The sequence below is a fragment of the Bos grunniens genome, chromosome 8, assembly GCF_055505025.1.
Source record: "Bos grunniens cultivar Pamir isolate PY7600 chromosome 8, Bosgru_T2T1.0, whole genome shotgun sequence".
Classification (NCBI taxonomy): domain Eukaryota; kingdom Metazoa; phylum Chordata; class Mammalia; order Artiodactyla; family Bovidae; genus Bos; species Bos grunniens.
In genome coordinates this window covers 39,552,044-39,579,336 of record NC_141172.1, presented here as the reverse complement: position 1 = coordinate 39,579,336, position 27,293 = coordinate 39,552,044, and the positions used below count along the sequence as shown (strand labels likewise).

General features: G+C 39.0%; 1 protein-coding gene across 9 annotated transcripts in view; it reads right to left on the bottom strand.

The window, feature by feature from the left end:
• Window positions 1-27,293, bottom strand: part of RFX3 (regulatory factor X3) — a 594,837-nt gene that overhangs the window by 336,231 nt on the left and 231,313 nt on the right. For 6 of the 9 annotated variants that reach the window (XM_086415304.1, XM_086415310.1, XM_086415303.1 and 3 more), the window contains exon 1: window positions 5,624-8,315. The exons of 1 other annotated variant lie outside the window; for it this stretch is intronic. The gene's annotated coding sequence lies outside the window, so the exon portion shown is untranslated. Of the gene's footprint in view, window positions 1-5,240; window positions 5,574-5,623; window positions 8,316-27,293 lie in introns of those variants that run through there. 2 more of the 9 variants (XM_086415306.1, XM_086415311.1) reach the window with 1 other exon arrangement.

Genomic DNA, 27,293 nt, shown 5'->3' with positions numbered 1-27,293 from the left:
CTCTAAATACATTCCAACTTTTTAACTGATTTTTCATGAAATATGTCTTATAGTTTGATATGAAATATAAAACATCAAATATAAAGGTTTTGAAACAATGTCATAATACTTTAAATTCTTAGCAGCAAAAGTTGGTTATGCCAATTTAATAATTTATTCATTAACCAATTCTGTTAATGAATTAGTAGGACCATATTTTTGAGGAGAAATGCCTAATCTATTTTAACAAGACTAATACTTTAAAAATTGTTATTCTCTATTGATGTTTTGGAGTCTCGGCGGCATTTCAACACATGAAATACTATGTCTTATAAAGCCACTTCTAAAAAAAAAATCACATTTTGCTGATTGTACTTAAATGTGGAACTACAGTACACATAAATCCATCATCTGGAGAAAAGCTGACTTGATATAACTGTGCCTTTCTAAGCTTACTTGAGGAAAACACTGACTACTACCGCTTCAGTATTTACCTTACACGCACATGCACTACGGAAGAAGTAAAGTCAATGATGCAAGAACCCCAAAGACTGAATTCAAGTGTTCTTCTAAAAAACCTTGCTGAACAAATACTCAGAAACATAAAGTAATATATGGTCACTTCCAGTTTAGAAGTATAAGGCACAGAGTAAAGCAGAGAATCTAAAACTTTTCAGATAATAAAGCCAAGTTAAATATTCAAACCAGACTCTTCTAACAGCATGAAGTAGGGACCAAATTCTCCAGACAGTTTCTATTATTATTGCTGTTGAGTTAATTAGCCTGATAACTATTATTACAATTTATACTTTTGAAATGGTTTTTTTTAGATTATACCATAAAAAGCATACCACTAATTATGCCATATATAAATGTTATAAGGATATACAATATATTGATAGGTGCAACAAGAACCAATTTACAGAGTACAAAGCCACACGGCCAAAATAGTATGATTCTCAAGTTAGCTAATTTTTTTTAGATACAAATTAAAATACCTTAATAAAAATATAAATGTATGTGCGTATAGGACAAATGCTGACATTCAGATGATACCAAAGATATCAATCTTGATATTGTTTTATACTGTGCTAATATATATTAGTTCAGAGAGACAGGCTTTGATATAAAACTGCCAATTAAGACAGTATATTAAATTTAAACTCCAAAGAAATAAGGCTATTATATGCTTGAATGCATATGTAATTAAATTTTTTCTTTAAATAAAAGTTCTAATCAGATCACATTCTTTGTGATAATAATCTCTTGTTGCAAACAGCATAGCACCCTCTGGTGCATCTGTTGTAAGATGTATAAAATTTCCACCAAAAAAGGATAGAATTCAAGTAAATATGAACCTTAAAAATCAATAGATTGATACTCTTATTTATTTCAGTACATATTTTTAAACATTAATGCTTAAGAACAATTTTCACTTAAAAAGAGCACTAAAATCTTTATAGTAATAATCAAAGTAGGTCAGGAAAATGTTTTCACTTGATAATATTTAAAGTAACCAACAAAACAACACCAGTTCTCAACACTTAATATTTAAATTAAAATAATGATGCTAAAAAAACATTCAAGTATGGGACAGCAAAAGTTAACTTGTTACCTAATTTCATGTTTCCTAATTTCACTTTATTCAAATCTGCCTTTTTGCTTCAGATAAACTGACTGTGTAAAGTGCTCCTGAGTACTTTTTCTGGATTCAAATGGAATTTATCACTGTTTAAAGAATTTGAAGTGTTTTCTGAAAGGACCTGCAGCTTACACAGCTCAAAAACAGAATGATATTAAAAAAAAAAAAGGTTATGTTAATTAAATTAGGAATCTCAATTTGAATAGTTCAAAACCTTTACTTTAAAAAGAAAAACAACTCTTCCTAGGAAAATAATTAACTCCAAAAGTATATTTTACTAAGAACAAAAGCAAAGGATGCCACCTGCTTTAGACAGCTCGTCTGTGAACCACTGGAAGTCCCAACACAATGCACTAGAAACGAAAGTGACACCTGTTTAAAACAGCCATCTGTCCCTAACAAAGCTAGATTTAGTTAAATCCATTTAATCTTAGATTTCCAAAATATGGGAACACTATGCACCTGTGAACAGAGAGGAATTTAAAATCTGTTTTCCAACAGCCACTGGGACTCTATACCAAAGAGTTAAAGACAAATATTTCCATTAGGGAAACTAAGTTGTTTATTTTTAAAAGTAACTAGATACAGAGGATTTTTAGCCTAATGCTCAGCATAAAAACAAAGCAAGCAAGCAAAAAAAAACCTAGCAGATTTTTCATAATGTAAAAGTTTATGTCTTTGAAGACTTTGTAATTTGAAAAGTTTCTTTGTTTGGTATTCTTATTTCTTGTAACATACACACTAGAGACACACAAAAAACACAAAGTAACATTCTTACTTCATGGTTCAGAAAAGTTTTTTTAAAACTCTTCCTACATATTGATACTCTATCTTCTCTTTTAAATACACACACATATATACACATACTTACTAAAAACTCTGAGATGTAAAATCAAACTCCACCCACTAATTTCTTCAGTTGACAGTGTATAGAGTACATAAAAAATCAACCTTCTGAAGAACAATGAAACATGTTATCAAATTGTAACATGTATTGTTTAAATAAAAGATTAAATCTTTGATTCAAAATTCATGTTTTAATTCCTAATTTTTAATAGCAATACCTTTTTACCATTAAATGCTTCTATAAAAAATATTGCTTAGGGTTAACATATATTAAATTCATAAACTGTAAGTTTTTTGCATATCCTAAACTTATTAACTATAAACCTTTTGAGTACAAGAGTATTTGAATACTGGAGGAATAATATACTACTTTTTTAATTAGCATAATCATCCCATATAATGAAAACATTGTGGAATGATGCATTTGAGAAGTGCATTTTAGTTTACTGTTATACATTTAAATGCACTACAGAAATATGCCTATACCATTTAATGCAATAGGCACAATAACATAAAAAGGCTGAGACAGACATTATGACATACAATGAATCACAAATATTCAGCTATTCAAAATAAGTTACAAGTAACTCCTATTTAATAATTTTAGTTTTAAAGTTTGGACACTTCAGGTGTTTTTTTAGTCTAATACAAATATCAACACATAATATAGTCTCTCCTAGGAAAAATATCACAGAAAAAAAAAAAATTTAAGTGTTACCAAGTATTTATCGGTATGTTAAATTTAAAAATTTATCCTTTGTTAGTATTTCTATTATTTACTTGATCCATATGAATAATGTTGACACACCTGCGTCCAAGGCATCTCTACAGCAACTTTTCTATCACATATGTGCTTTTAGTAACAGATAAGTAATAGAATTCAAATTAACTTCTGCTCTCAAAACACCTTGTGAATGAAAATCTAACTTAGAGAAAACCTGAGGAAAAAAAAAAAAAAACCTGAGATAGTTGTAATGAGTGAAATACCTCAAAAAAGTTCTTGGACACTGCCCATAAAAACATTAAACTATAAAATTATAGCATATAATCTACTCGACTGAAAATGTATTATGTAAATGGCATAAAGTCTGAAACTGTCTCAAGACAGAAAAACTCCTATTAACTTCAAAGTTTATAAGGACCCAGGAACTTCACCAGCCAAAAGTGTTCAGGCATTTGACACTCACCTGAACAGAAAAAAAATACAGGTTAGTATTAGAGATTTGCATGAAACCTAGGTTGGGGAGGGGGCGACAAATATAAAGAAATTTTAGTGCTCTGAGAAAGTCTTCGTTCAGAACCAACATCATCTTCATTTAAAATACCAACCACAAGGAATTTAATTTTAAAAAGGAAAAGTTTTTAAACTCTAACTCTTATTTTACAAAGTATTAGCCTTAAATTGCATTACAATTACCCAACTTGCTCACTGACAATCTCAAGAATAATTAATACTGTCACATTATCCACGGTCTGTTCTGTCAGGTAAATCAATATATGGTTTGCTGTTAGAAAAAAAAGACTAAGTATTTAAAAATTTCAATTTGGAAACTTCAATATGTGCAAATAAAATAGTACATTACATTTGCTTGAGCACACACTATCAAACTCTTTACTCATGATCTATTAATTAAACGTTGCGCTGAAAAATGAACAAATTTACAGGATCTCTAAAACTGGGCTACCTGTATCTAAGAGCCTATAACTTGAGGACTGACAAATATTCAAATGTACAGAGAAAAATAGAATTTTGAAGGAAAGACCTAAAAAGAAAAGTTCTCTCTCTTCAGCAGGCTTAAGTCACTGTCCAAAGAAAACCAAAAACTAATATTAAAAAGACTGTTAAGTACACACATGCCTAGATCTTAACAGCCACAAAGAAAGTGAAATATACACACGTTTCAAGTTGAGTAGCTTCATACATTCTTTATGAACAACTTGACTTCAATTTCAACTCTCAAAGGAAAACGAACAGAGAAGATGAAGAAAGAAAAAAAAAACTCTTCAGAAGTACCATAAGTGTCACAAATAACACTGTAAACAGTTCTCACAAAGCTTCCTTCTGTCCTTTCCCTGTTTGTAACACACAAAGTCTCATAACCACAATGAAAATTGTTAACACTCCACTGTGGGGAAGGAGGTTCATCAAAGTGAAATGGAACCTCACTAGTACCCCTCCCATCTCCACATGAAGGATAAAGCACTGTCAATAACTACTAACCAAGTACCACAGATGCCCTGCATCCGGTTTAAATCTCACACTCACACACAAACACACCAAGAGAGACATAGAGAGGGGAGAGACTTAAAAAAAAAAAAAAAAAGATCTTCTTCCCAGTGCAGCAAAGAACCCAGCCAAGAAGCCCCTGGTTCCAGTGTGTGTGCAAGGGGTGTGGGGGTAAAAGAAAGGGGGGAGGGAAGAGTGCTGAAAGGATATTAAGACTGTTTGCAGCACAAAGAAAACACAGTTTTAAAAGAAAAAAGAAAACCATGCAGCTGATGATGATGGTAAAAGAGCAGCTCATTTAGCACAAGGCAAAGAGGGGCAAAAATGAAGGGTATAGGCGGTGAGAAAAGTTCACCGTTGTATAAGGATAAAAACAACAAAACCCGTAACAAGGCCCCACAAGTGAACAACAACAACAAAACACCACCTCTTGGGTCCCCCCTTGCACACTGTTGTCTATTTCGGTTTTAAAAGAAGCAGGGACCATGCAGCTTTGAAAAACAAGAAAATTAAAGAAAGAAAAGGGAAAAAAAATCCTCTCTTCACCTGGCCCTCCTCCTCAGCCCCAGACCTAGGGGAGAGCTCCACCGTCCGCAGCGCAGAACTGTGGCTCCCTCTCCCACTCCGCTCGCAGCCCCCCGAGCTCCCGCTCCATCCCTGAAGCGCGGCCGCGGAGGGACAGGGCCGGCGGGCGGGCGGCGCGGCGCCCACACCCCCGACCCAGCCGCGGCGCGCACGGTCCATTGTAAACAAGCCCGGGGGACGAGCCCCTCGGCAGCGGCGCCGCAGCTGCAGCCCCGGTGTCAGAAGTGAGACCCCCGCACAGCCACACTCGGCTCGCACACACACGGACACACACACGCACGGACACAAGCGTTCACACGCATCCACACGCTCCCACACACATGTAGAGACCGAAGAATATTCACCTTGGCTGTGGATTATTGTGGTGTTGTTGGTGGGTGATGGAGATGGTGGTGGTGGGGAGGAGGAAGAGGAGGAGGAGGAGGAGGAGGAGAGGAGTAGTTGTTGTTGATGGGTAACAGTCGCCAGGACTACGGTGACTATGGCGCTTGATTCACAAGGCAACGGTTGCTATAACTCACAAAAGAGAGAGAGAGGGAGAAGAGAGAGGGAGCGAGAGGGAGAGGGAGACACTCGCACGGGGAGGGGTGGGGGAGGGAAGAGAGGAGGAGGCGGGCCGGCTAGCAGCCGGAAGGGGCGGGCTCAGTTCCGTGACGGACAACCCCCGAACCGAGTTACCGGGAGGAGCGAGAGCAGGTTTCCGAGAAAGGATTCCAAAGAGATGCGCTAGGTTTGGCAGGGGCTGAGGTTACCCCCAGATTCCCCTCGGAGGTACACTACTACACGCCCTAGCGAGGCTGGAGGACAAATTTAGGGCCGTAGCGCGAGGGATACTTTCTGTGAAACGAGAGCTACCAGTCGCAGCAGCCTGCATTGTGCCAAGAAGCCTCAGAGCGGGAGACGGTAACGGCTAACCCAGGAGAGGGGCTGTTGAGGACGATTCCAGACACCTTGTGAGACAACCAGCTACAGCTGGGGAAGAATCCACTTTGAAGAGAGACCTCGCCCCCCATATAAACATCATTTCCGGGGCGGAGCGGGCGTAGGCTCCCGGATGTGCCGCCGCTCGCTCGCTCTCTTTTTTACCCTCACTTTTTCGTTAGCTACCCCTCCCGCTTCTGAGGCGCCGGCTGTATTCCCGGTAGCGGTCGCCTGCTGACTTCTAGCGTGCCGGGGCGGTGGGGAACGCTCTGGATTGGAGGGTCCACGCCGCCCTCGCGCATTCCGGCCCACTCCCGCCTCCCGGGGCCACGACTCGGAGGAGCGCGGGCGGCGGGGCGTGAGCGAGCTGCCTCCGCCGCCATTTTAGAGCGGGCGAACGCGGGGCGCGCGTGGGCCGCGCGCCGGCCTCCCGCCTTCCAGCCGCGGCGTGGCGCGCACCGGGAAGGTCCAAGCTCTTCCGGCCCTCAGGAGCGAAGAGGCGAGGTTTTGCCTCCCTCCCTACCTACAGGGCGGGGAGTAAGCGCCACTAAGGAACAAGAAATCGGTCTCTCCCGGAACGCGAAAACGCATGGCGGGCCCCCTCCGGGAAAGGCGTTGGGAGGTGGGGTGACCTAGTCTGTTCCTAGAGCCCCGTTATCTTCAGCCCTCTTAAGTGCTCGTCCCTTTTTGAAGCTGACCAAAGCAGGATTTGAGCTCAACCCCGTGTCCTACTACTAGCCTCGTCCCGGTCGCCGGTTCCCTAACAACCTGCTGTACTAAGGGTCTTGCTCCTTCCGGGTGTTTTGAGATAGAGGAATGGCTTCCCTTGCTGATGGATATTGTTAGCACACAACTGTCACGAACCCCCATTGGTATTGAATTAGCCTCTAACACCACAGGGTTCAAACATATTCCCCCAATTCCCAGCAGACAAGAATCCTGCAGAAATATGCCCTCAGGCCCTGCCAATACACCAAACCAACACAGGCAGCTAAGCTGCTTATGCAGGACAATAACTTGGATATTCGAGTATTAGGAAGTCAGTTCTCTTGAGGCTTAATTTTTGCACCTGCAGAATGAGGGTTTGGGGCCTGCTAAAATAATAGCTACCGTTTCCGAAGTTTTATTCTGCCCCAGACGTTGTGCTTAGTGTTTTACATGCATTATCTCATTTAATCCTCACAACACCACCATCAGGTACATAATACTCATTTTGGAGAAGGTACAGTCTTAACTAAAAGTCAGTGGTTTTATTTTACAATTTTGCACCATGGAGTATTAGATAAGAGTATTTTATAAATCAGCTGAACAATAGATTCAAGAAAGTAATGTTGCCTTTGGTAATCTCATGAGTTACAGAGTTTCTTATGTGTTACAATATAATAGTGAACAGGATTGAACAACAGCGCTAAAACGGAAAGGTTCATGACCCACTGTGGTAGTAGGCCCTTCCAATCTGAGACAGATGACACGGTGACCAACAGCAGTTAAACTCTTCATATTTAGAATGATAGTTTCGACATACACGTAGGAAATAAAGTATGCATTCCAGCTATATGAAAACTGGTAGTCATTATGAATATTCATTTCATTACATTTACAGCTAAAGTCTCTATTCCTGTAATGGTGAGCGTTGCTGTTTGCTCACACCACACAGCTCTGAATAGCTTTTTTAGTTCTATTATAGTTTCCCCATCCCTTCCCTGACTGTCAGCTGTTGCTTCTTACTGCTGTTAACATAATTTCATTATCCTCCCCACCCTTTTAATTTACTGATTGTAATCTGCAGACAAGAAAACCACATAATGAAGCTTGTGCAAAACTATCTCAAGAGTACTTTGAGGAACTCTGCTTTAGGAAAAGTGTGTGACCTTTGTGTGAGGACTTTGTAACATCAGTTTTAAGCTGCATAGAGTTTGTTTGTTTTTTTAACCTACATCCTCATTTGGCATTTTCCTGAGTTATAGATAAATATTTTAAGTGAGTTCTTTTAAAGTTAGGATTTAGAATATTTCTCCGTTTTAGAATAATTCAGAGTATTAGTTCTAATCATAATAAGATTCAGTTCAGTTCAGTCGCTCAGTCATGTCCGACTCTTTGCGACCCCATGAATCACAGCACGCCAGGCCTCCCTGTCCACCACCAACTCCCGGAGTTCACTCAAACTCAGGTCCATAGAGTCGGTGATGCCATCCAGCCATCTCATCCTCTGTTGTCCCCTTCTCCTCCTGCCCCCAATCCCTCCCAGATTCAGAGTCTTTTCCAATGAGTCAACTCTTTGCATGAGGGGGGCCAAAGTACTGGAGTTTCAGCTTTAGCATCATTCCTTCCAAAGAACACCCAGGACTGATCTTTAGTTTGGACTGGTTGGATCTCCTTGCAGTCCAAGGGACTCTCAAGAGTCTACTCCAACACCACAGTTCAAAAGCATCAATTTTTCGGCGCTCAGCTTTCTTCACCGTCCAACTCCCACATCCATACATGACCACTGGAAAAACCATAACCTTGACTAGACGGACCTTTGTTGGCAAAGTGCTCTCTGCTTTTTAATATGCTATCTAGGTTGGTCATAACTTTCCTTCCAAGGAGTAAGCGTCTTTTAATTTCATGGCTGCAATCACCATCTGCAGTGATTTTGGAGCCCCCAAAAATAAAGTCTGACACTGTTTCCACTGTTTCCCCATTTATTTCCCATGAAGTGATGGGACCGGATGCCATGATCTTCGTTTTCTGAATGTTGAGCTTTTAAATCAACTTTTTCACTCTCCTCTTTCACTTTCATCAAGAGGCTTTTTAGTTCCTCTTCACTTTCTGCCATAAGGGTGCTGTCATCTGTATATCTGAGGTTATTGATAGTTCTCCCCGCAATCTTGATTCCAAACTGTGCTTCTTCCAGCCCAGCGTTTCTCATGATATACTCTGCATAGAAGTTAAATAAGCAGGGTGACAATATACAGCCTTGATGAACTCCTTTTCCTATTTGGAACCAGCCTGTATTTATGAATTTTTCAATGTTAGCACCAAACAACCAATTCAAGCTATAGATTTGGAAACATGCTGGATTATAAATGCATGTTTTGTTATGTAATAGTTATGATAGGTCAGAAATCCCTTTGCCTGTATTCATTTCTCTGTTGTGGTCATTTATAAGCTTATATAGCTACATCTTTACAAATGTTACACATATAGTTAAAAAATAATTTGTTACACCACAGAAAATACCCAGCCATGTGTCTAACATTTATCACCTGTTACAGTGTTATACACACTGGATTGAAAAAGTACCTAAACAAAAAATACTTTACATACTTTGACACATTAATTAACTGCCAATACAGTAGTTTTTTGTTGAGTATCAAAATTGGGCTAGATATTGTGCCTGTCAGTAAAATGTACAAAGTCAATATCTGTGAATTTAAAATGCTGTGTCCTTTGATCTTGGATTGCTTTTGCTGTCAGCTTGGAGTGAATGGCAGAGACATCGATGAACACATTTGTATCTGAACAACTTGAAAAATAGGAAGCCCTGATTATGTGTAGATTATTAGAAACCATTACTACAAACAGAGCTAGTGGAGGTGATGGAATTCCAGTTGAGCTATTTCAAATCCTGGAAGATGATGCTGTGAAAGTGCTGAACTCAATATGCCAGCAAATTTGGAAAACTCAGCAGTGGCCACAGGACTGGAAAAGGTCAGTTTTCATTCCAATCCCAAAGAAAGGCAATGCCAAAGAATGCTCAAACTACTGCACAGTTGCACCCATCTCACATGCTAGTAAAGTAATGCTAAAAATTCTCCAAGCCAGACTTCAGCAATACGCGAACCGTGAACTTGCAGATGGTCAAGCTGGATTTCGAAAAGGCAGAGGAACCAGAGATCAAATTGCCAACATCCACTGGATCATGGAAAAAGCAAGAGAGTTCCAGAAAAACATCTATTTCTGCTTTACTGAAAATGCCAAAGCCTTTGATGTGTGGATCACAATAAACTGTGGAAAATTCTGAAAGAAATGGGAATACCAGACCACCTGACCTGCCTCTTGAGAAACCTATATGCAGGTCAGGAAGCAACAGTTAGAACTGGACATGGAACAACAGACTGGTTCCAAATAGGAAAAGGAGTATGTCAAGGCTGTATATTGTCACCCTGCTTATATAACTTATATGCAGAGTACATAGTGAGAAACGCTGGACTGGAAGAAGCCCAAGCTGGAATCAAGATTGCCGGGAGAAATATCAATAACCTCAGATATGCAGATGACACCACCCTTATAGCAGAAAGTGAAGAGGAACTCAAAAGCCTCTTGATGAAAGTGAAAGAGGAGAGTGAAAAAGTTGGCTTAAAAGCTCAACATTCAGAAAATGAAGATCATGGCATCTGGTCCCATCACTTCATGGAAATAGATGGGGAAACAGTGGAAACAGTGTCAGACTTTATTTTGGGGGCTCCAAAATCACTGCAAATGGTGACTGCAGCCATGAAATTAAAAGACACTTACTCCTTGGAAGGAAAGTTTGACCAACCTAGATAGCATATTAAAAAGCAGAGAGCACTTTGCCAACAAAGGTCCGTCTAGTCAAGGCTATGGTTTTTCCAGTGGTCATGTATGGATGTGAGAGTTGGACGGTGAAGAAAGCTGAGCACCGAAAAATTGATGCTTTTGAACTGTGGTGTTGGAGAAGACTCTTGAGAGTCCCTTGGACTGCAAGGAGATCCAACCAGTCCATCCTAAAGGAGATCAGTCCTGGGTGTCCATTGGAAGGACTGATGCTAAAGCTGAAACTCCAGTACTTTGGCCCCCTCATGCAAAGAGTTGACTCATTGGAAAAGACTCTGAATCTGGGAGGGATTGGGGGCAGGAGGAGAAGGGGATGAGAGAGGTTGAGATGGCTGGATGCCATCACCGGCTCAATGGACATGAGTTTGGGTAAACTCCGGGAACTGGTGATGGACAGGGAGGCCTGGCGTGCTGCAATTCATGGGGTGTCAAAGAGTTGGACAAGACTGAGCGACTGAATTGAACTGATATACTTTATAAATTACTTTAGTACATTCTCAAGGGTAAATTTCCTCTTCAATATTATCTATTAGGTTATTTCCTACTATTGATAACTACTGTATAGTCAAGAACTAATAATTTACTTCAACATTAATGCTTATAAAAGGAAAAACTACATACAAAAGACAAAATACTGATAATATGGTAGATTTACTCCCCAAAATTTGTATATATGAGAGTTTTAAAAATTAATGGATTGGTCTGTGATAGCTTACCAGTGAATTTGTGGTGAATCCTTTTATAAAGCAGAAATCACACCTGTTTATAATGTTTTCACTTTATTATAATATCTGATTTTCTTCAATTGAGAGACACTTATAGTCTTAGTTCTCTTAGGCAACTAAAGGAAATGAATGGTGTCATTTCAACCAGTTATTTATTGAGTATTTATGATATGCATATGGACTTCCCTGGTGGCTCAGGATGTAAAGCATCTGCCTACAATGCCAGAGACCTGGGTTCGATCCCTGGGTCAGGAAGATCCCCTGGAGAAGGAAATGGCAACCCACTCCAGTATTCTTGCCTGGAAAATCCCATGGACAGAGGAGCCTGGTAGGCTATAGTCCATGCGGTCGCAAAGAGTCAGACTCAACTTCACTTTCACTTTCTTATGATATGCATAACACTGGGAAATTAAACTACTGGGTTACTAGTCGCCTTTACTAGATCTCAAGTTCTGTGGATATACAATAATAATAATGATATCAGGTGATAGAGGCCAAAACTAGAGTAAATAGAGTAACTCAAAACTATATAATTTGTCATTTTTCTCTGGAGCACTCCAAACACTACCCATTCCCACCCAAAGTATATTTTGGTTTTGAAAATACTGCATTATTTTTTTCTGGTAGATTTGTCGTTCTAACTGTATTTTAGGTAGTACAAACCAACTGTTAACTCAGCCGTCCTGAGATATGTCTGTTCTTATATATAATCTGGAATTAAATTTTCAGCCAAGTAGAGAACCTGCCTGCCAATACAATAGATGTAAAGACATGGGTTCAGTCCCCTGGTTAGGAAGATCCCCTGTAGGAGGGCATGGCAACCCACTCCAGTATTATTGCCTGGAGAGTCCCATGGACAGAGGATCCTGGCTGGTTACAGTTTGTAGGGTTGCAAACAGATAAGACTGAAGCAACTTAACACGTGCATGCCTATACACACACACAAACACCCCCCCCCCCCATTCATTTGTTAAAAAAATTACCTGAGCAACAGAACATAATAGAATTTCATAAGTTGATTGTCTTTTTCAAGATCAAAGTATGTTTTGATATACACATGTAGGTTTTTTCACTTTAATTAATGCAGAATCTTATATAGTATTTGCAGCATTAAAACCAAAAAATTGGAAACAACCTAAATAGCTATCAGTAGGAAGATGGGAAAACAAATTGTGATACATTTATGCAATGGAGTTCAGTTCAGTTCAGTCACTCAGTCATGTCCGACTCTGCGGCCCTATGAATTGCAGCACGCCAGGCCTCCCTGTCCACCACCAACTCCCAGAGTTTACTCAAACTCATGTCCATCGAGTTGGTGATGGCATCCAGCCATCTCATCCTCTGTCGTCCCCTTCTCCTCCTGCCCCCAATCCCTCCCAGATTCAGAGTCTTTTCCAATGAGTCAACTCTTCGCATGAGGGGGGCCAAAGTACTGGAGTTTCAGCTTTAGCATCATTCCTTCCGAAGAACACCCAGGACTGATCTTTAAATTGGACTGGTTGGATCTCCTTGCAGTCCAAGGGACTCTCAGAGTCTACTCCAACACCACAGTTCAAAAGCATCAATTTTTCGGTGCTCAGCTTTCTTCACCGTCCAACTCTCACATCCATACATGACCACTGGAAAAACCATAGCCTTGACTAGATGGACCTTTGTTGGCAAAGTGCTCTCTGCTCTTTAATATGCTATCTAGGTTGGTCATAACTTTCCTTCCAAGGAGTAAGTGTCTTTTAATTTCATGGCTGCAGTCACCATTTGCAGTGATTTTGGAGCCCCCAAAATAAAGTCTGACACTGTTTCCTCTGTTTCCCCATCTATTTCCATGAAGTGATGGGACCAGATGCCATGATCTTCATTTTCTGAATGTTGAGCTTTTAAGCCAACTTTTTCACTCTCCTCTTTCACTTTCATCAAGAGGCTTTTGAGTTCCTCTTCACTTTCTGCTATAAGGGTGGTGTCATCTGCATATCTGAGGTTATTGATATTTCTCCCGGCAATCTTGATTCCAGCTTGTGCTTCTTCCAGCCCAGCGTTTCTCATGATGTACTCTGCATAGAAGTTAAATAAGCAGGGTGACAATATACAGCCTTGACGTACTCCTTTTCCTATTTGGAACCAGTCTGTTGTTCCATGTTCAGTTCTAAGTGTTGCTTCCTGACCTGCATACAGATTTCTCAAGAGGCAGGTCAGGTGGTCTGGTATTCCCATTTCTTTCAGAATTTTCCACAGTTTATTGTGACCCACACAGAGAAAGTCTTTGGCATAATCAATAGAGCAGAAATAGATGTTTTTCTGGAACTCTCTTGATTTTTCGATGATCCAGCAATGGAATACTACTGGGCAATTAAAAGGAACTTACTAACAATACACATGGGTGCATCTCAAAAACATGTTTAGCAAAAGAAGCCAGGTACAAAGGGTATATAGTGTATGAAACGATTTAGGTAAAGTCCAAAAACAGGATAAATTAGATATTTAGTGTTTCCCTATGATGCTGGGAAAAGGAGAAATTACTGGAAAGGAGTTTCAGGGAACTATCTTGTGTGATGGAAATGTTTAGTGCTGTCCAACTTGTAGCCACTAGCTAAAAAGTAAAATCTAATTGTAAATGAAAATGAAATGAAACTTAAAATCAGTTCTGTAGTCACAGTAGCTATATTTTCAATGCTCCTTGGCTACATAAGGCTGCTGTGGCTACCAAATGGGACAGTACGAATACAGACCATTTCTATTGTTGCAGATGTTCTAATAGAAAGTGCTGTTCTAGGTTTTGTCTTAGGTAGTAAAGCATTTTACAATTGTCAAAATTGTAATACAATGCATATTATATCATATATGCAGAATGTGAATAATACTTGCTCCCAGAAAACACAGAAATATTTATTGCTGTATTACATACCTAATTAACTACTTTTCCCTTAATATTTTTATTCAACACTACCAAATAACAGCTAGTAAAATTATCCTTGACAAATTTTCAAAACTGTTTAAGTGTAGCTAAATAGTAGATGATGTTGGTTTGCTGCTCAAAGAAATGAGTTATGCCACTTTATAATCTTTCATACAACTAGAAACCAAACAAATTGCTTTTGAAGGCTTAAAGTCAAGTCTAAGTGATTAAAGAGGATTTTTTTTTTTTTTGATTCCCTATTGGAATCACAATAGCTTAAACATGGTGGAGATCATATAACCTTCTTCTGAGGTAACATAGAAGTACTTCAGAGATTTTGGCACTAACTTTATGACCAGGTAGAAAAAATGATGTAAATTCTCTAGGTAACAATAAAGACTCAGGGCCTTTGGAGGTAGAAGGAAATGTTTGTAAACAGATTAAAAGACTAGAATGATTTCAATTCTAAATTCTAATTTTCATGGATTTTCAGAAATGGAACACCAGGTAAATTGATTCAAAATGCTAAAAACATATGTACATGTAATACTTTTCTGAAATTAGGAAATAATTTTGGTGTAGTAAATACTATAAAGTTACAGGTATTTTACTAGCACTTATTAAGAATATTGTGAACCCCAAGTAGATTTTTACAAGATACAGAACTTGAACTGAATTAGAGATTAATTCTTATAACTTAATCAGCAACTAATGTCTGTAGTATATGCAGAAAAGTATTTTTGCTCAATTATTATCAAAAATCATTTATTAGAAATTATTTTATTGATTCAAAGTCTTTAACAGCTAAAGATATTCTTAAATTGGCTCTCTCCTATTACTTACCCAACCCCCTACCCACCGCCCCTTTACCCTTTAATGTAATGTAGCTGCTGCTGCTGCTGCTAAGTCGCTTCAGTCGGGTTTGACTCTGTGCAACCCCATGGACGGCAGCCCACCAGGCTCCCCAGTCCCTGGGATTCTGCAGGCAAGAACACTGGAGTGGGTTTCCATTTCCTTCTCCAATGCATGAAAGTGAAAAGTAAAAGTGAAGTCGCTCAGTCGTGTCCTACTCTTAGCGACCCCATGGACTGCAGCCTACCAGGCTCTTCCATCCATGGGATTTTGCAGGCAAGAGTACTGGAGTGGGGTGCCATTGCCTTCTCCAATGTAATGTAGAATATGGGGGAAAAAAACTCCCAAGTTTCTGTAGGGCCATTATTCCTATGTTAAGTGCACTCAAAGTATCTTCCCACTGATATATGTCATACATCTCACCCTCCTCACCCCCAACATCACAATGCATTATAAAGCCTACCTTTAAATTGTTTTTGAATACTTATATCAGCTGTTAAAACATATGACTGGACTGTTTTTCACTCATTTTTTACCAACTTACCTCAGCCACTAATATGAAAGAAAGATCACTGAATTAAATTACATGATTTGTCTCTTGATGTCTTTTTGTTTGTTTTGTTTCAAAAGAGGTAATTTATGTGTGTGGTATATTTTCCAAAATTTTTGTTTTGCCTACTGCTATTTTTCTTTTGAGGGACAAGGAATATAAAAAACGCATATTGTAGCATGAAACATTTAAAACACTTGCCTCCAAACAGTGTTTGAAATTTTACAGACTACTTTCTTCCATAAAAAGAGATTAAGGTCATTTTTAAGACTTTCATAGATCTGGCTTAATGTGAAAGTACTGATTACAGCTTGGTTTTGAAGTTCTTCAGTCCCACATCTGGAGAAGGCAATGGCACCCCACTCCAGTACTCTTGCCTGGAAAATTCCATGGATGGAGGAACCTGGTAGGCTGCAGTCCATGGGGTCACTAAGAGTCGGATACGACTGAGCGACTTCACTTTCACTTTTCACTTTCATGCATTGGAGAAGGAAATGGCAACCCACTCCAGTGTTCTTGCCTGGAGAATCCCGGGGACGGGGGAGCCTGATGGGCTCCCGTCTATGGGGTTGCACAGAGTCGGACCTGACTGAAGTGACTTAGCAGCTTAGCAGCAGTCCCACATCTTAAAATATACCATATATTACATAAAATAAATAAAAATAAGAATTGAGTTTATAGATAGCATATTGTTAGGTTTTTATATACCCAATTAAGTATTTGTTCATTTTGATTTGCAGCTTTCTTTTCATATTTCAACTTTTTTTTTCAGATCCCTAACATTTTCAGAAACTTACAGAAATATATAAAGTCCTGAACATAGTGCTCAATGAATAAAAGGTCCTAAAATATAGTAGGAAAACTGAATTTAACAAAATTTGACTGTTCTTCTTCCTATGGGGGTGGGATTGTTAATTAACCAGAAAAACATAAACATACACTAAGATAACAAAATTACAGTGAACCATGGAGACTAGTTTCACAAAGTTCCGAAAAAAACTAATATAATCAAGAAATTGAAAAATTATTTTCTGAGATGATGACTCATGAGCACTTGAACTCAGTACCCTAATTTGGCACTACAATCTTTACCTCATTATAAAATTACACATTATAGAAGAGATAATAAAGACAATTGGATTTACATTACAGGGATACCCTAATTGTAGCTTCAAATGTGTGACACATTAATTACAGAGTTCTTGTTAAATGTGATATCATTCTTCACCCAGAAGAAATAACCCTTAAAAAAGAATACTAATTTATCTTGAAAATTGATGAAAAGACAAGAAATGTTAATGTGAATAATTTTAAAAGATGTATAAAAGTCTATGACAAGGAATTTTTTATAGGTTTAAATGCATATTTTTGAAAGAGTATTTTTTTAAGATTAAATTCTTGCTCAAATCAAATCAAAAAGATAAAAAGTAAAGTCACATAAAATAACCATGTCATTTCCTTTCAAGTAAGTACTGATGCAATGACCCAACAATGTAATACAAAGCACTGTGTTATTGGAAAAGCCAGCAAATATATCAGCTTCTAAAGGAACCAGCTATGGAGATGGCAGAGCTGAATGATGTGTAAATAAGTAAATCTAAAATGGAGATTTATCTCAATAATCATTGTCACTGCTGAGAGTAAACTAAGGAAGTATCTAATATAAGTAAGAGTAATTCTTAGAAGAATATTTTTGTTAATGTAGCTGTCTAATCAAATCATTACAAATTATTAGCATCTCTTGAAAAAGCCACATTGCTATCTTTGGGAGTCATTTTCAGAAAAGAAATATCCTAAAAGTTTATTGTAGGCTTCAAAAGGTATAATGCTTACCTGTCAGAAACAGGTAAGGTAGGCTGGAAGTTGTAACACTTTGGGAAAGTAAGTTGACAGGAACCTTTCTTAAATGTTCACAATCTTAATCTGATGTCAACTATAATGAAGCAGTATAAAGGTGACATCTGAATGCAGAGTTCCAAAGAGTAGCAAGCAAAGATAAGAAAGTCTTCCTAAGTGATCAATGCAAAGAAATAGAGGAAAACAATAGAATGGGAAAGATTAGAGATCACTTCAAGAAAATTAGAGATACCAAAGGAACATTTTATACAAAGATGGGCACAACAAGGACAGAAACAGTATGGACCTAACAGAAGCAGAAGATATTAAGAAGAGGTGGCAAGAATACACAGAAGAACTGTACAAAAAAGATCTTCACAACCCAGATAATCAGGATGGTGTGATCACTCACCTAGAGCCAGACATCCTGGAATGCGAAGTCAAGAGGGCTTTAGGAAGCATCGCTAAACATAGCTAGTGGAGGTGACAGAATTCCAGTTGAGCTATTTCAAATCCTGAAAGATGATGCTATGAAAGTGCTGCACTCAATATGCCAGCAAATTTGGAAAACTGAGCAGTGGCCATAGGACTAGAAAAGGTCAGTTTTCATTCCAATCCCAAAGAAAGGCAATGCCAAAGAATGCTCAAACTACCGCACAATTGCACTCATCTCACATGCTAGCAAAGTAATGCTCAAAATTCTCCAAGCTAGGCTTCAAAAGTACGTGAACTGAGAACTTCCAGATGCTTAAGCTAGATTTAGAAAGGCAGAAGAAAAAAAAAGAAAGAAAAGAAAGGGCAGAGGAAACAAAGATCAAATTGCTGATATCCATTGGAACATAGAAAAACCAAGATAATTCCATAAAAACATCTACTGCTTTATTGACTATCCCAAAGCCTTTGGCTGTGTGGATCACAACAAACTAGAAAATTCTTAAAGACACGGGAATACCAGACCGCCTGACCTGCCTCCTGAGAAAACTGTATGCCAGTCAAGAAGCAACAGTTAGAATCAGACATGAAACAACAGACTAGTTCCAGATTGGGAAAGGAGTACATCAAGGCTGTATATTTAATTTATTTAATGTATATGCAAAGTATATCATGTGAATTGTCAGGCTGGATGACTCACAAGCTGGAATCAAGATTGCCAGGTGAAATATCAACAACTGAGATAATACCACCCTACTGGCAGAAAGTGAAGAGGAACTAAAGAGACTTTTGATGGTGAAAGAGGAGAGTGGGAAACACTGGTTTAAAACACAACATTCAAAAAACGAAGATCATGGCATCCAGTCTCATCACTTCAGGGAAAATAGATGGGGACAAAATAGACTGTATTTTCTTGGGCTGAAAAATCACTATGGATGGTGACTACAGCCACAAAATTAAAAGATGCTTGCTCCTTGGAAGAAAAGCTATAACAAATCTACCCAGCATATTAAAAAGCAGACACATCACCTTACCGACAAAGGTCCATGCAATCAAAGCTATGTTTTTTTCCAGTAGTCATGTACAAATGTGAGAACTGAACCATAAAGAAGGCTGAGCGATGAAGAATTGATGCTTTTAAACTGTGGTGGTAGAGAAGACTCTTGAGAGTCCTTGGACAGTAAGGAGATCAAATCATTCAATCCTAAAGGACATTAGTCCTGAATATTCATTGGAAGAACTGATGCTGAAGCTGAAGCTTCAATACTTCAGCCACCTGCTTGGAAGAGTCAACTCTTTGGAAAAGGCCCTGATGCTGAGAAAGAATAAAGGCAGAAGGAAAAGAGGTGACAGAGGATGAGTTGGTTGGATGGCATCACCGACTCAATGGACATGGGTTTGAGCAAACTCTGGTACTTGGTAAAGGACAGGGAAGCCTGGCATGCTGCAGTCCATGGGGTCAGTAAGAGTGGTACATGACTTAGTGACTGAGCAACAACAATAAAGGTTGGAGAAGGAGAAAATGTAATCAGAAAATTTAATCAATTGAAAAATTGTTATACAACTAGGTATTGTTTTGTAGGTTGCTTTGCTTGCTTTTTCATTTGCATAGAATTAACCAACTAAAAACCATGAGGAAAGTAGTAGTCTTAGATAAAATATAGTTAAGATTTGGATTAAGGCTATAACTAGAAATAGTGAGAGGAGAAGGCAATGGCACCCCACTCCAGTACTCTTGCCTGCAAAATCCCATGGGCGGAGGAGCCTGGTAGGCTGCAGTCCATGGGGTTGCGAAGAGTTGGAGACAACTGAGCGACTTCACTTTCACTTTTCACTTTCATGCATTGGAGAAGGAAATGGAAACCCACTCCAGTGTTCTTGCCTGGAGAATCCCAGGGACTGGGGAGCCTGATGGGCTGCCGTCTCTGGGGTTGCACAGAGTCAGACACGACTGAAGCGACTTAGCAGCAGCAGCAGCAGAAATAGTGAGAAGACGTAGCCTAAAAACTAGTAGTAAGGAAAAATTGACAATAGTTGTAAATTACTGAGCATGTCTAATGTTGTAAATCAACTATACCTTAATAAGAAAATAATGTTAAATCTGAAAACTTTTAAATTCATTGACAACAAATAAAAAGATAAAATAAAAACATGAAAGCAGAAAGATAAAAAAGAAAATAACTGGGGATGAAAAATAACCTATTCCCAGAGAATTTTTGAGGATCTGCTATATATTTTCTAGGCACTTTTGTGGGGGTGGGAGAGGTAGCAAACAAGGAAAAAAGGAAAATACAGTTCCTCCCGGTGCTAGATATCCTCTATGTGTTTCTCCAGACTCACTCTCTACTCTTCTTCATTCTTCATTCTAGGTGGCTGACCTTCCCAGACCACAGGACTGCATGCCTATGCTCTCTGGGGGCTGGTTGGTTTCCGTCAGCGGTAGCACTAACAGGAGATTGGAGGCAGGGAGGGAGAAGCATTGGGTCAGGACACTTATTACCATTTTCCCTTCCTGCAAAGTTGCTTCAAGATACACCTGCATCCCTTCACTGAATATTCTTATAAAGCCTCCTTCCCTTCCTACCCTAGGGTTTCCAGGTGGTAACAGCTTCATTCTTCTTTAGGTTAATGCACCATCCCTTTTGGTCCTCCAATACCCACATCACAGTAAATCAGCCTTCTGTACTTTAAATCTCCTTGACTTGCCTTCTTTTTAGTGTCATCTGTTTCCTTTTGGGACTTTGATGATGCCAAATAAAACAACAGACTATGTACAACTTTGCTAGGGCTGCCATAACAATGCCCCTCAGATTGGGTGGCTTAAACTACAGGAATTTAGATTCTTGAATTCCAGGCTAGAAGTTCAAGATCAAGGCGTTGATAGACCTGATTATTTCTGAGGTCTCTCTGCTTGGCTTGCAGATATGCATCTTCCTGCGTCTTCACAAAGTCTTTCCAACATGTGTGTTTGTCCTAATCTTGTCTTTTTAAAAGGACACCAGTCATACTGGATTAGGGCCAACCCTAATGAACCAGTTTTTAACTAGGTTACCTCCTTAAAGTGTCCAAATACAGTGGCAACCCACTCCAGTGTTCTTGCCTGGAGAATCCCATGGAAGGAGGAGCGTGGTAGGCTGTAGTCCATGGGGTCGCAAAGAGTCGGACACAACTGAGCAACTTCACTTTCTTTCTGACAGAGATTGGAGAAGGAAATGGCAACCCCACTCCAGTGTTCTTGCCTGGAGAATCCCAGGGATAGGGGGAGCCTGGTGGGCTGCCGTCTATGGGGTCTCACAGAGTCGAACATGACTAAATCGACTTAGCAGCTGACAGAGATTAGTTGTTATGCTTATCTATGATAACATGATTACTCCTGTTTTTGCCAGACCTTTTCCACAAACTGAACTTTTCAGACTTCCTTTTCTGGTCTCAGTTAAAGCTAGATGAACTGTGACTAAGCTCTGGTCAGTGAGTTATATTCATGTTCATGGGGCCACGTCTAAGAAATCTTTCTGAAGAGACACCTTATGTGTGTCCTTGGTCCTTTTATCCTTTCATCCCCTTCTCTCTCTCATTTTTTCCTTTTTAGTTATCCACTTTATTTTTTGTTTTCTTTTTTTACTTTACAATATTGTACTGGTTTTGCCATAAATTGACTTGAATCCACCACAGGTGTACATGTGTTCCCTATCCTGAACCCCCCTCCCACCTCCCTCCCTGTACCATCCCTCTGGGTCATCCCAGAGCACCAGCCTCGAGCACCGATGCATGTATCATGCATCGAACCTGGACTGGTGATTCGTTTCACATATAGTTTATATGTTTCAATGCCCTTCTCCCATATCATCCTGCCCTCGCCCTCTCCCACAGAGTCCAAAAGACTGTTCAATACATCTGTGTCTCTTTTGCTGTCTCGCATACAGGGTTATCATTACCATCTTTCTAAATTCCATATATAGGTGTTAGTATACTATATTGGCGGATAAGGCAATGGCACCCCACTCCAGTACTCTTGCCTGGAAAATCCCATGGATGGAAGAGTCTGATAGGCTGCAGTCCATGGGGTCGCTAAGAGTCAGACACGACTGAGCGACTTCACTTTTACTTTTCACTTTCATACATTGGAGAAGGAAATGGCAACCCACTCCACTGTTCTTGCCTGGAGAATCCCAGGGGCAGGAGAGCCTGGTGGGCTGAAATCTATGGGTTCACACAGAGTCGGACACGACTGAAGTGACTTAGCAACAGCAGCATACTATATTGGTGTTTTTCTTTCTGGCTTACTTCACTCTGTATAATAGGCTCCAGTTTCATCCACCTCATTAGAACGGATTCAAATGTATTCTTTTTAATGGCTGAGTAATATTCCATTCAGAGGAGGCAATGGCACCCCACTCCAGTACTCTTGCCTGGAAAATCCCATGGATGGAAGAGCCTGGTAGGCTGCAGTCCATGGGGTCACTGAGGGTCGGACATGACTGAGCGACTTCACTTTCACTTTTCACTTTCATGAATTGGAGAAGGAAATGGCAACCCACTCCAGTGTTCTTGTCTGGAGAATCACAGGGATGGGGGAGCCTGGTGGACTGCCGTCTATGGGGTTGCACAGAGTCGGACCTGACTGAAGTGACTTAGCAGCAGCAGCAGCAGCAGCAGCAATATTCCATTGTGTATATGTACCACAGCTTTCTTATCCATTCATCTGCTGATGGACATCTAGGTTGCTTCCATGTCCTGGCTATTATAAACAGTGCTGTGATGAACATTGGGATACACTTGTCTCTTTCAATTCTGGTTTACTTGGTGTGTATGCCCAGTAGTGGGATTGCTGGGTCATATGGGAGTTCTATTTCCAATTTTTTAAGGAATCTTCACACTGTTCTCCATAGTGGCTGTACTAGTTTGCACTCCCACCAACAGTGTAAGAGGGTTCCCTTTTCTCCACACCCTCTCCAGCATTTATTGCTTGTAGACTTTTGGATCGCAGCCATTCTGACTGGTGTGAAATGGTACCTCATTGTGGTTTTGATTTGCATTTCCCTGATAATGAGTGGTGTTGAGCATCTTTTCATGTGTTTGTTAGCCATCTGTATGTCTTCTTTGGAGAAATGTCTGTTTAGTTCTTTGGCCCATTTTTTGATTGGGTCTTTTATTTTTCTGGAATTGAGCTACAGGAGTTGCTTGTATATTTTTGAGATTAATTCTTTGTCTGTTGCTTCGTTTGCTATTATTTTCTCCCATTCTGAAGGCTGTCTTTTTACCTTGCTTAGAATTTCCTTTGTTGTGCAGAAGCTTTTAATTTTAATTAGGTCCTATTTGTTTATTTTACTTTTATTTCCAATATTCTGGGAGGTGGGTTATATAGGATCCTCCTGTGGTTTATATCGGAGAGTGTTTTGCCTGAGTTTTCCTCTAGGAGTTTAATAGTTTTTGGTCTTACATTTAGATCTTTAATCCATTTTGAGTTTATTTTTGTGTATGGTGTTAGAAAGTGTTCTAGTTTCATTCTTTTACAAGTGGTTGACCAGTTTTACCAGCACCACTTGTTAAAGAGATTGTCTTTTCTCCATTGTATATTCTTGCCTCCTTTGTCAAAGATAAGGTGTCCATAGGTGCGTGGATTTATCTCTGGGCTTTCTAATTTGTTCCATTGATCTATATTTCTGTCTTTGTGCCAGTACCATACTGTCTTGATGACTGTGGCTTTGTAGTAGAGCCTGAAGTCAGGCCGGTTGATTCCTCCAGTTCCATCCTTTCTCAAGATTGCTTTGGCTATTCGAGGTTTTTTGTATTTCCATACAAATTGTGAAATTATTTGTTCTAGTTCTCTGAAAAATACCATTGGTAGCTTGATAAGGATTGCATTGAATCTGCAGATCGCTTTGGGTAGTATACTCATTTTCACTATATTGATTCTTCCAATCCATGAACATGGTATATATTTCTCCATCTATTAGTGTCCTCTTTTGATTTCTTTCACCGGTGTTTTATAGTTTTCTATATATAGGTCTTTTGTTTCTTTAGGTAGATATATTCCTAAGTATTTTACTCTTTTCCTTGCAATGGTGAATGGAATTGTTCCTTAATTTCTTTTTCTGTTTTCTCATTATTAGTGTATAGGAATGCAAGGGATTTCTGTGTGTTAATTTTAAATCCTGTAACTTTGCTATATTCATAGATTAGCTCTAGTAATTTTCTGGTGGAGTCTTTAGGATTTTCTATGTAGAGGATCATGTCATCTGCAAACAGTGAGAGTTTTACTTCTTCTTTTCCAATTTGGATTCCTTTTATTTCTTTTTCTGCTCTGATTTCTGTGGCCAAAACTTCCAAAACTATGTTGAATAGTAGTGGTAAGAGTGGGCACCCTTGTCTTGTTCCTGACTTTAGGGGAAATGCTTTCAATTTTTCACCATTGAGGATAATGTTTGCTGAGAGTTTGTCATACATGGCTTTTATTATGTTGAGGTATGTTCCTTCTATTCCTGCTTTCTGGAGGTTTTTTTTTTTTTTTATCATAAATGGATGTTGAATTTTGTCAAAGGCTTTCTCTGCATCTATTGAGATAATCGTATGGTTTTTATTTTTCAATTTGTTAATGTGGTCATCCCCTTCTCTATTCCACTGCTTAGAACAAGGATGCCACAAAGTGGGACCAAGACAAACACATGGGGCAACACAGAACAGGGGACTAGGTCCCTAGTGACTGTGAGGCTACTATCCTGCCCAGCACTATCTATGTTTACCTGAGAAAAGAATCAGCCAGTATGTTTTATCTCACAGCTGAAACAAATACTAATTAATACAAGCATTTTCTATGTGCCAGGTACTCTTCACACTTTTTTTATCTGTAAGTACTTAATGCTGTAACAATTCTATATGTAGGTGCTATTATTATCTTCTATAAGGAAATAGGCACTGATATATCAAATAATTTTCCCTAAACAATTACACACCATGTAGAGTGTAGGAATTAACCAGACTAAGAGAATCTGACTCCAGGGTCTGCCCTCTTAATCACTGTGTCAGGTGGCCTCCTTCTAGTTTCTGGTCTGATGCCAAATCATCTGTTATATGGGGAATAGGGTTGCTTTTGAAAGCTACAGCCTAAAGAGGAAAACCTTACTTGAATTTGGAAAAATGTTACACAGTCTATCAAGGGAGGGAAAGCCGATGAAATGGAAAATTTTGGTGAACATTTCTACATACCCATAATCTTATTTTCACTGCTTATTTTAGCCCTGAATTTGCTACAGCTTTGGTTACAACATGTCTCTTTATAAACTTAATTTTTAAAAAGGTTTTTACTATTAGAGACTCTTGTGAAGCTCTGTAAATCTAAAATGATTTGCTTCCTAGTTATCTGGCTGTGATCAGCCCCACTGGGCAAGAAGGTGTTTTAGATATACGCCACAGAAGGGCTTCCCCTTGGCCATTTTCGGCCAGAGTCCTTCTCAGAATGCCAGCTGGGTTAATCTTTGGTGCAATCCAGGGGCAACTTCTGTGCTTAATTGTCAGATTTCTCTTGAGAAAGACTCAGCTCTCAGTCAGGAGTCAATCCTTATGGTCGCAGTCTCTGTTGTACTCCCTTTAGCAGCAGGAGAGTTTTAAGATGGTTACTTGGCTTTGTTAAGCCCTCTCTTAGACTGTAAAAAAAAGGATTTTAAGGGCAACTTGGTGTTTTGTTTTTTTTTTTAATGTTTGGAAAGAGGAAAAACTGGACCAGTGGATATTGTTCTATTCCCTTCCCATCTGGCTACATAAAAGGCTTCAGAAAGGCCAATGGATCTACTTAGAGGATATTAATGCACAATAATTCTGCAAAGAAAACAGGCATAAATAAGGGATCCATTTATCCACTTGCAGTAAGAAGTTCTGAAGGCAGAAACACAGAAGGCAAAGGACCTCTAATGTCTCACACGATTTGCTTTCAGGCTATTAACAGTACTGATCCTTAAGAGCAGCTTTTTTGGGATGGGATTTTGAAATGCATCTACCCCTATACTTACTGTGGTTTTTAGAGATTAAAGTTACTCCTTGTAACCAACTTTTCCAGCTGACAAAGACATTTGAAAAGTACGTTTATAATCAGTATTATGCCATCTTGGTGTAGAAATAAGTTTATATTACCTTTTGAAAACAGCTTTACTGAGTTATAACTCACATAGAGACAAATTCACCCATATTAGGTATACAGTTAGAAAAGTTTAAGCAAATATCCAGTCATTTGATTATCATCACAGTCAAGTTACTGAACTCTTCTATCAACATCAAAAATTTCCCTATGGCTCTTTGCAGTCAGTCCTCTCCTTGCAAACCATCCCCTCCTCTGACTCCAGGAAAACTTTGATATACCCTTACTATTGTGTTTCCCTTTACTAGAATGTCATTTAAATGGAAAATAAAATATAAAAAATCTGGAGGAGGATCTAGTTTCTTTAACTTACCAGTGTATTTTGAGATTCATCCATATTAATGTATATATCAGTTAATTCATTTGTTTTTACTGCTGAGTAGGTTTCCTTTGAATGGATATACCACAGTTCATTTTCAATGTTTTGTTATTATAAATAATGCCACTATTAGCATTTATATATAAGTGTTCTTGTGGACAGACATTTTCATTTTACTCCAGTAGATAGCCACATATGTAATTTCTGTCACATGTTAAGAGTATGTTTAACTTTGTAAGAAACTGATGAACTGCTTTCCTAAGTGGCTTTTTCATTGTGTATTACCATCAGAAACATATGAGAGTTCTAGGTGCTCTATATCTTCATCAACCTTTGTGGCATGAATTAAAATATCCTTTTACTTTTAGTTATTCTAATGGATGTGTAGTAATATCTCATTGTAGTTTTAATTTGTTATTTCCCTAACAACTGGTGGCTCAGCTGGTAAAGAATCCGCCTGCAATGTGAGAGACCTGGGTTTGATCCCTGGGTTGGGAAGAGCCCCTGGAGAAGGGAATTGGCTACCCACTCCAGTGTTCTGGTCTGGAGAATTCCATGGACTGTATAGTCCATGGGGTCACAAAGTGTCAGACACGACTGAGCAACTTTCACTTCACTAACAACTAGTGATGGTGAGCATCTTTTCATGGGCTTACTATCCATTCCTATACCTTCTTCTGTGAAATATCTGCTATATTTTGTCATATTTTGAGTTGTCTTCTTATTGAGTTGTAAGTTCTTAACATAGTTTGGATATAAGTCTTTTGTCAGGTACATATTTTGCAAGTATTTCTCCCA